This window comes from Triticum dicoccoides, chromosome 1B, assembly GCF_002162155.2.
Source record: "Triticum dicoccoides isolate Atlit2015 ecotype Zavitan chromosome 1B, WEW_v2.0, whole genome shotgun sequence".
NCBI classification, from domain to species: Eukaryota; Viridiplantae; Streptophyta; class Magnoliopsida; order Poales; family Poaceae; genus Triticum; species Triticum dicoccoides.
In genome coordinates, this window is record NC_041381.1 from 696,243,866 (window position 1) to 696,256,179 (window position 12,314).

General features: G+C 46.9%; 1 pseudogene; it reads left to right on the plus strand.

The window, feature by feature from the left end:
• The first annotated feature begins 2,654 nt into the window (after positions 1–2,654).
• LOC119350993 lies at positions 2,655–4,708 on the plus strand (annotated as a pseudogene).
• Positions 4,709–12,314: the final 7,606 nt, after the last annotated feature.

The following is a 12,314-nucleotide window of genomic DNA, read 5'->3' on the forward strand; positions in this document are numbered from 1 at the left end:
TAATGCAAATGCAACTAACCCATGTTGTGAGCATGTGCATCTTGTGGAGGAAAATGCCAAGTTGAAGGAACAACTCGAGAAAGGTCTTGTGTCATGCATACAAGGCGAGAAGAACCTAAATGACCTTTTGAGCAATCAAAAGGAAGTTGTGGGCAAGGAGGGAGTTGGGTTCTCACCCAAGTCCAAGAACAAGGAGAAGAAGAGTAAGACCAATCGACCTCCTCCGCTCACGCAAACCTTTGTGAAGGAGGGAGAAGGTGCTCCTAAGGAGAAGAAGAACAATGGGAAGAATGGTGAAGCCAAAGAGCGCAACGCCATCTCTCCCAACAAAGCCGGCGACTTTAACCCCTCTTATGTGTTGTGCCGTGCTAGTGATGGACATGTTTATGCTAAATTTGTTGGTTCTCCTTATGAGTACATTGAATGGTCTATTTGGGTTCCCAAGACCCTTGTTACTAACATCAAAGGACCCATTACTCAATGGGTACCTAAAACCAAGCATTGATCTCTTGTAGGTGTTTGCTTCCGGTGGGGGATCATGGTTTCTCGATAGTGGAGCAACAAATCATATGACCGGGAGCAAGGACTTGGTGGTGGACTTACACAAGATCCCATCTATGCCCACCAATGTCGAATGGGGTGATGCCTCACATTCTAAGGTATTGGGTCTTGGCAAGGTTGTCATTTCTCATGATCTAACGATCGATAAAGTCATGCTTGTTGAGTCCCTTGCGTTCAATTTACTTTCCGTTCGTCAACTCACACTCATGGGTTTTGCCACCTTCTTTGATATCGATACCGTGGCCCTCTTGTGGAGCAAGACTCTTAAAGTAGCCTTTGTTGGGCATGTCGAGAACGGTCTCTATGTGGTTAACTTTTCGGAGCAACCCACTAAGACCGCGACATGCCTAATGGATAAAGTTGATGTGGGATGGCTTTGGCATCGCCGTTTAGCCCACGTCAATATGAGATCTTTGCAAAGTCTTCTCAAGGGGGACCATGTTCATGGACTAACGAATGTTAGTTTTGCCAAAGATCGTGCTTGCAGTGCTTGTATCGAAGGAAAGCTTCATGAGACGGCTCACCCTCCCACGACTATCATCTACTCGAAGAGACCCTTGGAGCTCCTGCACATGGACCTCTTTGGGCCTCCATCCTTTGATAGTCTTGGGGTTAGAAAGTATTGCTTGGTGATAGTGGATGATTATTCAAGATACACTTGGGTATACTTCTTCAAGAGGAAGAGTGAGACTCAACAAACCGTCATCAACTTTGCAAATGAAGCTCAACGTCAACACAATGCAAAGATCTTGACAATAAGAAGTGACAACGGCACCGAGTTCAAAAACTACACCTTGGATGAGTTTCTTAGTGATGAAGGGATCAAGCATCAATATTCTGCACCATATACCCCTCAACAAAATGGTGTTGCGGAGAGGAAGAACCGGACGTTGATGGATGCGGTAAGGACCATGATGGCGGAGTTCAAGTCTCCATACAACTTTTGGGCCGAAGCCATCAACGCAGCTTGTCATGCATCCAATCGGCTCTATCTCCGCAAAGGCTTGAACAAGACTCCGTATGAGATACTCACCGGGAACAAGCCAAATCTCAAGTACTTCCGAGTGTTCGGGTGTAAGTGTTTCATTCTCAAGAAAGGTGTTTGTTTGTCTAAATTTGAAGCTAGAGCTCATGAGGGCATATTTGTTGGTTATGCTACAAACTCTCATGCTTACCGTGTTCTCAACAATTCCAACAGACTCATTGAGGAGACGTGTAACGTAGAGTTTGATGAAAATAACGGCTCCCAAGTGGAGCAAAGTGGTACTTGTGATGTAGGTGATGAAATTCCTCCCCAAGCCATAAGAAGAATGGGTATTGGTCATATCCTACCCATTGAGGAACCCCTTGTGGCCGAAGGAGAAGGACAATGCTCCACTCAAGTGGAGCCATCACCTCCCCAAGACCCACACGCTTCCGAAGAACAAAGTGAAGGCCCTCACCCTCATGAACAAGACCAAGGGCAAGATCAACCTCAAGATGGTGGTGAACCACTAAATGATGCCCAAGGTCAAGTTCTCCCCCTCGAGCAAGTTCAAGATCATGAACAAGCTCAAGACGACGCTCAAGATGATCAAGTTAACCTTCCTCCTTCCACACCCGAGGAGGAATTAGAGCGTCGTGCCGCGAAGATTGCTTCCAAACTCACCACCCAAGGCCATCTCATGGAAAACGTGGTTGGAAGCCTAAGAATGGGGGTAAGCACTCGTAGACAATTAGCTAACTATTGTGAATATCATGCGTTTGTCTCTTGTGTTGAACCCCAAAAGGTATATGAGGCGCTCGAAGACTCGGATTGGCTCAATGCCATGCATGAAGAACTCAACAACTTCGAGTACAACAAGGTGTGGAGATTAGTGCCAAGACCTTCGGGGAACCACAACGTCATTGGAACCAAGTGGATCTTCAAGAACAAGCAAGATGCTCATGGGAACATCATTCGCAACAAGGCAAGATTGGTAGCACAAGGCTACTCCCAAGTCGAGGGTATCGACTACGGTGAAACCTTTGCTCCCGTTGCTCTTCTTGAATCCATTCGTTTGTTGATTGCATATGCTTCCCATCACAACTTTAAGTTGCAACAAATGGATGTGAAAAGTGCTTTTCTTAATGGTCCCATTAATGAGTTGGTTTATGTCAAGCAACCCCCCGGGTTCGAGGACCCCTACTTCTCGGATCATGTGTATCAACTCGATAAGGCACTCTATGGCCTTAAACAAGCCCCACGTGCGTGGTATGACCACCTTACCGAGTTGCTACAAGATCGTGGATTTGAAGTAGGACAAATCGATCCCACTCTTTTTACTAAGAAGGTCAAAGGGGAGTTGTTTGTATGCCATATGTTGATGATATTATCTTTGGTTCTCCTAACAAAGCTTTCAATGAGGAATTTGCCGCTCTCATGACCTCCAAGTTCAAGATGTCTTCGATGGGAGAGTTGAAGTTCTTCCTTGGTTTTGACATCAAACAAAGAAGAGAAGGAACCTTCATCAACCAAGCCAAATACACTCAAGACATGCTTAAAATATTCAAGCTAAATGATGTCAAGCTGGCTTCTACACCAATGCCTACCAAGTGCCAACTTGACATAGATCCCAATGGTAAAGCGGTGGATCAAAAGGTATATCGCTCCATGATTGGCTCCTTGCTTTACCTTTGTGCATCTAGACCGGATATCATGTTGAGTGTGGGGATGTGTGCACGGTTTCAAGCCGCACCAAAGGAAAGCCACTATGTGGCGGTCAAGCGAATCTTTCGATATTTGGCTCATACCCCAAACTTTGGCTTATGGTACCCAAGAGGAGAAAATTTCAAGCTTGAAGGTTTCACGGATTCCGATTGGGCGGGGGACAAAGTGGATAGGAAGTCCACTTCCGGAGGGTGCCAATTTCTTGGTTGCTCTTTGGTAAGTTGGTCTTCCAAGAAGCAAAGTTGTGTGTCTCTCTCGTCCACCGAAGCGGAGTATGTGGCGGCCGGTAGTTGTTGTGCTCAACTCCTATGGATGAGGCAAACTCTAAAGGAGTACGGTGTCATTTGTGACAAAGTGCCTCTTTGGTGTGATAATGAAAGTGCCATCAAGATTTCCCTCAACCCGGTACAACACTTCAAGACGAAGCACATAGAGATTCCGTATCACTTCATCCGGGATCACATTAGGCGAGGGGAGATCGAGCTCAAGTATGTCAACACTCATGATAACCTTGCAGATATTTTCACGAAGCCCTTGGATGAAGCAAGATTTCGCGAGTTAAGGCATGAGCTTAATATCATTGATTTGAGCAATGTGACTTGAACCCGTACACCCCCCACCACACTCAACGTGTTGTATAGTTTAGGTGTAGGCATAAACATAGGGGGAGTGTTGTTCTCTCAATGAACTCTTCCTCCCCCCATCATGCATAAATCGATCACCTCTTTCACATTAGCCATTTTTGATGGTACTTGTGCTTCAAAGACGAGTTTTGGTCATGGGCCCAAGGATAATTCTTCGCGGTGCCATACCATCCAACTCAAACAAAGGTGGCTTCGGCCACCGCCCTCTCTCCTCGAGAGGCTTTGTCTCTTGGTGGTTTCTTGTTGTCTTTTGCCTCTGGTTTGTGCGTGTTCTTGTGGTTTCTTGAGTGTGAAAAGTTTCCGTGCAAAGGCTTTTTCTTCTCGTGTTGAAACTTGCGGTGACTTGAGCTCACGGTACTACCGCGGCCAGCTACGGTTCTACCGCAGCCAGCCATGGTACTACCGCTTGCGGGAGCACGGTACTACCGTCACCACGTGGCAGTAATTTTTTACTGCCGCCTGGTTGAGCGGTACTACCGCGTCGGCGTGGTACTTCCGCCCGAGCAGTACTACCGCGATGATACGTGGTACTACTGCGCCCGTTCGAGCGCGTGGGGATAAGGACGGGCAGGGGGAGGTTAACTCCCCATACCCATTCGCTGTCCTCTCTCTCCACGTTGCCTCCTTCTCTCCCTCGCTCAAGAACGGAGCCGACGTTCGTCGCCGGATCTCCTCCACCGGCTGCCCTCCCGTGATTCCGACCGGTGGGATCGTTCCCCACCACGTGCTCTTGCTATGGACCAAGGTTTTTCCCCAGTCCCTCTCCGTGTTGCTTGTGTTTGGTGTTTCTAGGTTTTGGGGCAGGCTTGTGTGATCTTGAGATTCTTAGGCTTAATCTCTGCAAGAGTAGGATGAAGGAGCATGGTATTGCATAGGATTTATACTTGTTTTGTTGTCTTGCGCTAGATCTGATCACCGTAGCACCGCCATTGTTTCGCGGTTGTTTTCAGATTCAAATCTCCAGTTAGATCTGACGCGACGCGGTACTACCGCCCGTATGGCGCGGTACTACCGCCTGCATGGTACTACCGCCCTTCTAGAGCGGTACTACCGCGCTCTGTGCTACTTCCGCTCCAATCACGGTACTACCGTGACCTCGCACGGTACTACCGCGTTTGGCGCGGTACTAATATTTTAGTACCGCAGACAGTGGCAGTTCTACCGTGGCTCTTATCTATCGCATGCCAACTTTCTCGTATGCCTTCTATGTGTTTCTTGTGCTTTCTCATGGCCTTTGCATTGATCTTTTTCGCGTCTTTGGTGTTTTGCGTGTGTGTCTCAGGTGGTGGCTCTCGCCGGTCCAATCCCAGTCGTGACACTGGCTCCAAACGCCTGTGCAACCCAGGTGAAGTACCAGAGGGCTCGTCTGCCTCCAAGCGCAATGTCAAGCACTCAGCTAGCAAGCAGAAGGAGCCCGCTAAGGGCATGGATGAGATAGCCCAAGCTGATTATGTCCGTCTCAGGCAGCTTCACCCTTATGTGCACCCGCATTCCACTGTCAGAGGCTGTGAGCTGTTCTGGAACAAGCAATAGACCAACATGTATCTGGATGTCATCAAGAACAAGAAGAATACCTATGTGGAGGTGAAGTGGATTGATATGCATCACATGAGGAAGGACAAGTTCCGTGACTACTTTGGAGAGGCTCTGGACTTGGAGCAGTTTGGCATTGAGCATGTGTTAACCTTCCACCTCGACTATGACCCCGATCTTATCTGTCAGTTCTTTGCCTCAGTCTACTTTCACTCCAATGAGGAACGGAGGATGACCTGGATGACCAATGGTCGTAAGCTGACTGCTACCTGGAAGGAGTTCATGGATCTTCTCCAGGTTCCTGATGATGGGCTCGACACTCCAGTGGGTGTTCGCCCCCATGCTAATCCTGAGTCTGCCAACAAGGACAAGCTTACACCATTCATGGTTGAGAAGGTGCTCGCCAATGGCAAGACAACCTTGGTGCTCAACTCCTTTCTGGATATCATGTATCGCATCTTCCGCAACTCCTTGTTCCCTCGCATCGGTGACAAAGACAAGGTTCATGCTTATATGGTGGATATGATGCTCATTTGCGAGGAGGCTCGTTCGACTCAGTCTCAGCCACTTGATATCTCACACATCATGTGGTGTGAGCTCCGGTTTGCAGTGTTCAATCGCAAGGTGCCTATCTATGGGCCCTATCTGTTTCTGCTGATTTCAAAGACTTGGGAGAAGTTGTTCCCTGATGAGGAGTTCCTTGCTCCAGACTGGGTTCGCCATGAGCCTATCTGTCTGCGTATCAAATCCAACTGGGCCAACACCACTACTCGTGCCGAGGCGACTGCTGCTAGGGCTGCTGTTGATGAGGAGGATTCTGGCGCCGAGGATGTTGCTGAGGGCCGTGCTGCTAGGCCTTCCCAGAGTGCCTCTATGCCATCATGGGCCAAGAAGCTGAAGGACAAGATGAAGACTCTTTTCTGCATGCAAGCCAAGGGGCAGTACAGGGCTCACGTCGCGTCCAAGGAGAGTCGTCGTCGGGACAACAAGATCTTGCAGGTCTATGGTGAGGCAGTGTCTGGCGGGTCTGAGGAGCACATCACTCCAGAGGCCGAGTGGATGGAGAAGCAGGGATACAGGTGGACTGAGTCTGAGGAGGATGTCGAGGAGACCATCCCTGCTGCTGAGGAGACCGACGGAGAGGGCTTGGACGAGTTCCCTGCTTGAGCCACCTCTTGTGTGTAGGTGTCCTCTCTGCCTTTTTGGCGTCTCGATGCCAAAGGGGGAGAGAGTGTAGGAATTTGCGAGTGTGTCGTGTGTTTGCTGCTTTCTCGTTTGTGTCATGTGTTTGCTGCTTTCTCGGTTGAACCTCGGTAGCTTTACTTCGTCTGGTGTAAGACGTTTGCACTCTATCTTTTATAGCGAGCTTGTGTTATATTGTGCTATCTTTATGCTATGCTATGTTATTTATCGTGCCTTGGTCTCTAAAATATAGGGGGAGTGTTGATCCTAGTCTGTGTGCTACGCAGTCCAAAGCATTCATTTAGAGTGCACACACCTAGGGGGAGCCCGTCTATATTTTAGAGAGGTGGGGTTTGCCCTTGCTCTAAATCATCTTATCTTTGTGCAAATCCCGTGTTGTCATCAATCCACCAAAAAGGGGGAGATTGTAAGGACATATTTATCCCGTAGGTGTTTTGGTGATTGATGACAATGCGTTTGCGGACTAATCGTGTGCCCTGAGTTTCTCAGATACTTCATCACTAGGCACGAGACGATTCGGTGCCCCTCGGAGACTATTGAAGTCGGCGTTGTTCTACGTTTCTCTTTGGTGGATTTGAGTCGTAGGAGAGCCGTACTATTAAGAGGGGGTCCGCGTCGGAAAGGTTTGGGTGGAATCAACACATACACTTGTCCTACCTTTCCTTGCACTTTGGAGCTTCCCTTCGTTATCTTGGTTGTGCTGAAATCTGACGACTACTGGTGTACTTGCGGTAGTACCGCAAGTACCAGCAGTAGTACCGCTGCGGTTCACGATAGTACCGCTCACCTTGAGCGGTAGTACCGCGACTCCCAGGCCTAGTGCCGCTTCGGTACGGTAGTAGGGGCGGATGTAATGTTTTACATCCGCGCCACCCACAGTAGTACCGCTCGACCAGCGCGGTAGTACCGCGGGGGCCCACGGTAGTACCGCTCCCTAGGAGTCATAGTACCGTGGCCCTCCTACCTAGTACCGCAGTGTCACGGTAGTAGGCGCGGATGTAATTTTTTACATCCGCGCCCGCACGGTAGTACCGCGTCGGATTTTTGTACCACCTCAGTTTCAGCGGAAGTAGGCACGGATGTAATTTATTTCATACGCGCCCTTCCCAGGCCGTGATTTTCCTGCCTTGCGGTAGTACCGCAAGTGGATGCGGTAGTACCGCGCAAGCGGTAGTACTTCCCCCTTGTCAGGCTAGTTCCGGCCTGTGCTGCTGTCGCGGTAGTACTATGGTCAGCCACGGTAGTACCGCACAGCCTCGCGGTAGTACCGCTACCCTGGAGCGGTAGTACCGTGTGTCGCGGGCTGAACATGTGGATAACGGTTGGATTTTTTCCACGACTATATAAGGGGTGTCTTCTACCTCTAGTTGACCACCTCTTCTACCTCTAAGCTCCATTGTTGCTCCAAGCTCCATTTTGCTCGATCTCTCTCCCTAGCCAATCAAACTTGTTGATTTGCTCGGGATTGGGTGACAAGGGCCCGATCTATACTTCCACCACAGGATATTTGATTCCCCCCACTTATCCCTAGCGGATCTTGTTACTCTTGGATGTTGAGCACCCTAGACGGTTGAGGTCACCTCGAGGCCATATTCCATTGTGGTGAAGCTTCGTGGTTTCATTGGGAGCCTCCAATTGTTGTGGAGATAGCCCCAACCTTGTTTGTAAAGGTCCGGTTGCCGCCTTCAAGGGCTCCAATAGTGGAATCACGGCATCTCGCATTGTGTGAGGGTGTGAGGAGATTACGGTGGCCCTAGTGGCTTCTTGGGGAGCATTGTGCCTCCACACCGCTCTAACGGAGACGTACTTCCCTTTAAAAGGAAGGAACTTTGGTAACACATCCTCATCTCCACCGGCTCCACTCTTGGCTTATCCCTTTACTTTTGCAAGCTTACTTGTGATATCCATTGCTTGCTCGTGTGCTTATTGTCTTTGCATCATATAGGTTGTCCACGTAGTTGCACATCTAGACAACGTATTTCATTGCAAGGTTTAAATTGTTAAAGAAAAGTCTAAAAATTGTTAGTTGCCTATTCACCCCCCCCCCCCTCTAGTCAACCATATCGATCCTTTCAACTCCATCTTCACTAAGAATGGCGTATCTTTAAACTTTATTATTTGGGTTTATTATGTTAAAATTTTCTTCTTTATGACACTTTAAGCATCGTCTTAGTATTCCTTAGTTTTCTTTTCTTTAGGGGTATTATTATGATCATCGTAATCCCCCAGACGATCACATTCTTCATTAATGAATATCTCATATTTCTTTCTCCCCCTCAAAATGTGGCAAGAACTTTTCTGCCACAATTTCGAAAAACCATTCACAACTCTTATGAATTGAGGGAACTTTGAGTATCTACTTCATTTATCTGATTACTTCATTTGTAATGAAGTTATCTATAACGGGTATGGGAATACTTTTTCCTTATTCCATATCAAAAACTCAACAGAGTTCTTTATCATTAGTACTTTTGCAAGTCACACTTGCATATCATTCTTATCTTTAGGTTCGTCTGTAACTTTTATTCTCTTCGGAGTCATTGAGTGCAAATCTTCTTTGAAATATGCATACAAATACAAGGCTATTACTTAAGTCTGTTCACATAATTTTGCAAAGCTTCTAGTGCATAGTACTTGATTGACTGAGTACATGTATGTTGTGGCATGCATATTACTCTAAATATTCTGTTGTGCAAAATTAATCACACAAGTCTAATGATTTAGTGAAAATGGATTTAGCCAATACTCCCTCCGTTCCTAAATATTTGTCTTTCTAGTGATTTCAACAAGTGACTACATACGAAGCAAAATGAGTGAACCTACACTCTAAAATATGTCTATATACATCCGTATGTGATAGTCCATTTGAAATCTCTAAAAAGACAAATTTTTAGGAACCGAGGGAGTAGTATTTTGACCATTATATTAATGTACACAAGTAACACAACTCATAGCTAATTTTGTCAAATTATGTCCACTGCACATATTTGCTACTTGTAAACTTCGTTGGGATTTTTCCCGAAGAGGAGGGATAAAGCAGTACAATAGAGATAAGTATTTTCCTCCATGAGAACTAAGGTTATTGAACCAATAGGAGAACCAAAAAAATCCTTTCAACATCACCTACACACACAAAACCAAATGCTTGCACTCAATGCGGGCAAGACGGTTTTCAATCCCCTTAATGAAGGTATTGACATTTGAATGGGCACACTTGATTTGAGAATGTAGCTTGTCTGGCTCTCTTTATGGATGACAAGAAATATAATATGACGATGTCCACAGATGCTTGTACGTGGCGGTCCGATGACCCGCCTTCTGCCACGGTCGTCCTCGATGTCGTGATCCACGTCCCGGCATTCTCGAGCATCGCCTCGGCGTCAGGGCCGGCCATGGCGTCTTGCATGGTGTCGCGCATGGCGTCTCTCCGCACAGGCACGCGGATGCGTACACGCGCCTATGAGAAAAAAGATATATTGTTTTTATTAGGGAACTTGTGATTGCCAATCAATTGTATAGATATTGGTAATAATAAATGGCATAGCACACAGGATTGGCGATTTGTTATGAGGGAATGTCTGATTTTGTTTTGGAAGGTTATCGAGAAAAATCGTATGTCTGTATTTTAGGAAGGTAATTTCACATATATGGTATGATTTTTGAATCCTAATTACCTTATTATTTGCGTGATTGAATTGAATCAACACTTGTCAAAGCAAACATGAAACAAGATCCCCTTAACAGAATTTGGTTTTTTAATAGGAGGCAGAAAAAACCAGTGGGAGGGGGTGGTGGGAGGTGGGACAAAAAACCGGGTGAAAATAAACCATATCAGACTACCAACTGCCACATTAAAAGTAGAGATATGCGTGGTGTGGTTTGGAACATGCTATACTATACTATATATGTGACTCGCCGCATTTGATGATACTGCTCACAGATCTGCAGCTGGATTTTCAGTTCAGCTTTTATACTCTATAGTGAAAAACTACAATTACAGCCACAATAACAGCTTGCATACACACAAACTGAAATTAATTATAAAATTGTGTGGAATTAAATTTTTATTTTATTTACTACGCTTCACGGTCTAGTCTAGTTCTGCACCATCACACAGATTTCATCTCCTCCATCGATCCACGTGCCGCTGAAATTCATTACTCTCTGGTACGACTCTGCAGAAGACTGTGGCGATCGTGACAACAACAACATCAGGTACTAGTTTACTCGTGTAACAAGGTTGGCAAAAACATTAAAAAAACAAAAAGCAGTAAAAGCAGGGAAAAAGATATCCTTCTGTCTTTTTACTTACCCATCACAACGATCAAGATATCATTCAAACATCGGCCACGACCGCCATCGCCAGTGCCAACCCGAGCGTCATGGCCGTCGCGGTGGCGGTGACGGAGTATAGTAGGACGTAACATACTCCCTCCATTTCCTTATACAAATCCACTATGAAAAATACATTTTGCATCTATACAAGGCCATAAACAGTAATCGAGACAAAAATTAATGATGTTTTTTCGTACTAGCAATTTGTTTAATACTTGCATGCATGCAGTCATAATCACACTCTACTACTCCGTTCCATTTCCTTCCTTGCATGAAAGCGGTGTATTAATGATCTCGGTTAACAAAAAGAAAAGTTGACTTGCAAATCAGGCATTAAATTTTACCTTGTTACCTATAATTTGAGTTTGTGGCCTTGTATAAGAGAATGGAGGGAGTAACACTATTATGGGGTGGACAGGGGGCATTTGCCCCCCCCCCCCCCCGCCGCCGCCACTTCACCATGTTGTATTGATTGAATAGTCATTTATGCTAAAGTACATGGTACATGTATCTTATTATTATTATTTGCAGCATATAATCAGTCTGTACAAGATATACGCGCTGTCCTGCGCGCTCTGTGGTGCTACAGCCTCTGATGGCCACGCGACAGCTCGTGATCATCATACCGATGTTGGCAGCTCAGTTATACTTTCGGAGTGGTGCGGGTGTTTTTCGGCAAACTACGAGCGCGCAGTGCATGACTTGACCGTGAGGTCCGTTGCCACAGAAAGAAAATATACTGTATTCGCTGCGTACGCCCGTGTCGTCGAGGGACTGATGCCGGTGTGGGACTCACAATGCCCGGGTAGACTTTTATTCAGAACTTTGGAGATTGTAACTTTGGAGATCCAATAAAAAGCAGAACTTTGAAAATAGAAAGATTGGTATTTTGAGAATGACGACCTTCAAATTCCATGGTTAAGAAAAAATAGCTTGCCCCAGTCGCTTTAGACAAGGCGTGATCACACTAGTAGAAAAGGGGGCATTGGTCCAGGCCGGGTCAGCCCATTAGTCCCGGTTCAATCCAGAACCGGGACCAATGGTGGCATTGGACCCGGTTCGTGAGCCCCGGGGGCCGGCCGGGCCACGTGGGCCATTGGTCCCGGTTCGTCTGGACCTTTTGGTCCCGGTTGGTGGGACGAACCGGGACCAATGGTCCTCGCTCCTGGCCCACCACCATTGGTCCCGGTTGGTGCCACGAACCGGGACCAAAGGCTGCCTTTTAGTCCCGGTTCAAGCCACCAACCGGGACCAATGAGGTGCCTATATATACCCCCTCGCGTAAGAGCAGAGCACACTGCTCTGTTTTTTCTGGCAGCCGAGGGGGAGAGGGCTTGGTGGTGCTCTAC